Source organism: Octodon degus, unplaced genomic scaffold, assembly GCF_000260255.1.
Source record: "Octodon degus isolate 3935 unplaced genomic scaffold, OctDeg1.0 scaffold00099, whole genome shotgun sequence".
Taxonomy (NCBI): domain Eukaryota; kingdom Metazoa; phylum Chordata; class Mammalia; order Rodentia; family Octodontidae; genus Octodon; species Octodon degus.
The window spans coordinates 177,462-181,652 of record NW_004524675.1 but is presented as its reverse complement, the minus strand read 5'-3'; positions in this window follow the sequence as shown (position 1 = coordinate 181,652).

Below are 4,191 nucleotides of genomic sequence, written 5' to 3'. Positions count from 1 at the left end.
TCATGTTGTCTTTATTATGTTTGAAGGAAACATGGTCCCTACTAACATAACATCGTGCTCTCTTTATGATTCTCCCTACTGAAGATTTGACATTTTCACCATTAATTGTATTTTATTAATTAGTATTTCTATTATTGCATTTGATAAATTATGGAGGGCCTATTTTTTTACTCTTCCAAATGCAAATGTTTTAGAATATGGAAGGACAAGTGTTAAAAAGGTTACTTGTGACTATTCAAATTAAAACTACAGCTCTTAAAATACAGTCTGGATTTTAATGATTGCTTTTGTGTTATCTTTCTTGTTTTTCAAAGGTCTTTCATTAGGTCAGCCCCAGAGGTGATCCATACTGATTAGAAATTATTACACTTCATTTTCATATGAAAGGCTCATTTCAGTTCCATAATCAGAAAAATTTGAATGAATAGGAAAGTTGTCAGTGAACAACACTTCTTCAAGAAGAATGCTTAGCAAATCAGCTCACAGTCAAGCCAGAAACAAAGAAATTTCTACATGGCTCATTTCCTGACCACCTGATTTTATGCCTTGAAATTCATTTACTTATCAGACAAAATAGCATTTTCAGATTCCTTCCATGTCCTAAAGATCTTGGCTCCCAGGTTTTCAGTTACAACTGAGAGGAAATTATGTCCTTTTGCTTCTTTAATCATTGCACCAGCTCCCTAATTATGGTAAATTTGTGAGTTGAAAATATCTGCAAAAGCTTCCTTTGATTCAGTTGTAAGTCCTAATGGTTGATATAGGTGAATGAAACTCCCAACCTGAAAGACAGCTAGGTCTAGTTCATGTTCTCTAAAACTGAAGAATGAATTTTAGGAACAAAACAGATTAAGAGCAGAATATATTTACTGAGGCAAAGAAATCTCCTGTCCAAGAGAAGGGCAGAAGGGACCTGAGCAGTTTACCACAGGAAGCTGTCTTTTCCAGAGATTTGATAGAGTAAAACCATGAGGTGAGGTGGGTCTAAGGTAGAAAACATGGGAACTCTCTAGGTGGGCCTGAAGTAGGACAGAACTATGGTCAACCAATAAATTACAATCACACCTGGCTAAGGTAAAATTGATTAAATCCAGGAAAAATGAGGAAGTGAGTCACATAACAAGTGGGCACGACAAGTAGGCATAAATGAAGACCTGGGGCTTTTCCTGTAGGGGGCTGGGTTGGTGACTCTTCTAGGTGTGCTCAAGCTGAGAGACTTATTTATAATATCAATCCTGGATGCCTATCTTTAGGGAGCTACGTGGCTAAATTTATTTACTTTTCATCTGGATGTTTGGCCCACAGAGGGGTCTGTCTCTCCCAAAGTTGCAAAGTCATCTTGTGTTCCATAATGTCTCCTTAAGGATATAACCCTGTCTGCCTGCCTATAATGTTTCTAGTTCAGCTGCTTGAAACATTAATAGCTTGAAAGCAAATAAATATGTATATCTGACCAATGAATCTTGGCTCTAATGCAAAGAGACCTAGTTTCACTGAACTCAGATGCAAGCCCCTTGAATTCCCTGGATTCTGAGGCCAGCATAGGTGTGATGGTCTACATCAGTGTGCACATGGTCCTGCCAGCATTAGTCCTGTTGTGGCAAGATGGGATGAGACACTGCTTCTCATCTGGAATTTTCAACTGATAGACACATAAATGCTCAGCTTTGGCAATGAATTAAAGAGACAGAGTTTAAAATAAAGGATTTTTTTATAATGAATATAGATATTCTGGGGATGCAGAGGGTATCAGAGGTAAGCACCAGTAGAGTTTTGTTCTCAGCTCCTTTTCATCTAGCACTAGAGATTTCTCTCTTCCCCAAGATGGGCTCATGGTAGTTGGTGCCCTCTGATCTGCTCCCTGGTTGTCTTTAATCCTAAACTGGGCACCTCCATGTACATTCTTTCTGAGCATTTGATTTCTTCCAGCCCTTTGTGATGGATACATACGTGTGTAGAGAGCCTTGGATTTAATGACTAAGGGAGGAACATGCTTTATATATTACATGAGAGTCCTGAGGTGGATGCTCCCTGTCTCACTTACACTTTATTAGAGGTGGGTGAAGGGGACAGTTACCGGGCCTTTTATGTTCCTGGCCACATCCCTTTGCCTGTCAACTATTCGAGCTAAATTCTTAGGTTAATTGTGTTAGCTGGCATCTTCCCAGGTCTGGCTTCTTTCTCTCTGTCTTTCTAACTGCTGGAGTCTAACTGCCGAGGAAAAAGCTGCCTTTAGGAAGATTCCCTATTAATTTCTTTAATAAAGCTTAATGAGGTCCTATTTTCTTCTTTTTCCTGCCTATGACTTCCTGTCCTTACAGTCCTACTATATGCAGAAAGTCGTGTGCACAGACATCCTTAATGTCTTTTTTCTTTGAAAGGAAAACATTCTTGCTGTCTTTCAAAGTTGAATGGTATCATGATAACCCTGCTTATAGAAGCAATGCTGACACTCTTACAGACAACAAAATTAATAAGCAGCCGGGGGAGGGGAGCTGGAAAGATAGCTCAGCAGACAGGCGCAGGGACCAGGTTCCGTCCCTAGCTCCACATGCCACTGGCCCCCTGCCAGGAGCACTGTAATCCAAACACTGGGGAGGCTGAAAACATGGACATTACTATGAGTCTGAGCTGTGAGACCCTGTACCAAATACATTTTTAAAAAATCAGCCAAAGAGAGTTTGGATCCTCGAGAGTGATGTAGAAGGAAAAAACTCCCAACCTGCTAGATATTTGGTATGGATTTGTGTTCTCTAAAATCAAAAAACAAATTCTAGGAGTAACAGAGATTGGGAGTAGGACATATTTACTAAGAGTAAGAAAGCTTCTGTCTGAGAGAGAGGTAGAAGGGGTCCCAAATGGTTTTCAAGGATCCTGCCTTTTCTAAGGATTTTTATAGAAAAAATCCACAAGGTGAGGTGGGTCCAAGGTCAGAAACATGGGGACTTGTAAGGTAGGCATCAGGTGAGACAAAACTGGTCAGGCAATAAGATTGTGAGTATAATTGCTCAAGTAAAATTGATTAAATTATGATAAAATAGAGAAGCAAATCATGTAGAAAGAGGGCATAAATACAGAAGAATGACTTTTCCTGTATGGGCTTGGGTTAGTGACTCCCCCTGGTTCATTCAACGTGATCGATACCTATTTAGAATACCAACTTGTGATGTCCATCCCTAGGGAGGTAGGTGAGGGCATTTGCTTAATCATTTGTCTTGAGGTCTGGCCCAGAACAGAGGTGCCAGTGTCCCCCACAGTTGCAAGGCATCTTGTCTTTCACTCTGGCTCCTTAGAGGGCCTGGACCTGTCTGACTGCCTATGATATTTCTAACTCAGTTGCTTACAACAAGATTTACAGTGCAGAAAATGAACCCACATCAAAACTGTAGCTGGAAGGCTATCTACAGGGGACTGGACCTCAAGATGGAGAGTAATAGTCAGGCCTGAAATCCTCCCTCGATAGAGACAGCAGGTTTTGATTATACTGTAGTTAGCACCACCTTGTCTTGTACCAAAAATCCACACTAAACAGATTAAATTTTTTAAAATGTGGATTAAACACAAAAATTCTAAAAGAAAAATTGAGAAAAATTTCCATGACTTTGATTTTTGCAGAATTTTAGAACATGCCTATCGAAGGAAGCACAAGCAACAAGAACAACTTTTTTTAACAGTGGAAATACAGTAAAATACAAGATGATAGAAAGATTTATCCCATGTTAAGATTTGGAAAAAAACTATAGGAACAAATACAACAGTATAACACTTACACCAATACAGCAATAAACATAGCAACACATAAGTGTACTAAATAAGATATAAGATTTTTGATATATAACAGAATCTTTATTAACCTACAGAACAGATGACACACAATAAACAATTTGGTACCAAAATGTAGCAAGTACGTGTAATAGTTTTGAGCTCGGGCTCACTATGTAGTTCAGAGTGGCCTTGAGCTCATGACATGGCCTAGTGTGCCCAAAAAAATCATTGGGTCAGCCTCCTAAGTGCTGAGATTACAGGCATGTCTACTGCTCTTAGTGCAACAAGCAAATATAACATTATTATTAATTATTACTATTATTATTATTATTATTATTATTATTATTATTATTAGATAAAGGGTCCTGCTATGCAGTTTGGACTTGTAGCGATCCTCCTGTCTCAGCCTGGGATTACAGGCATGTG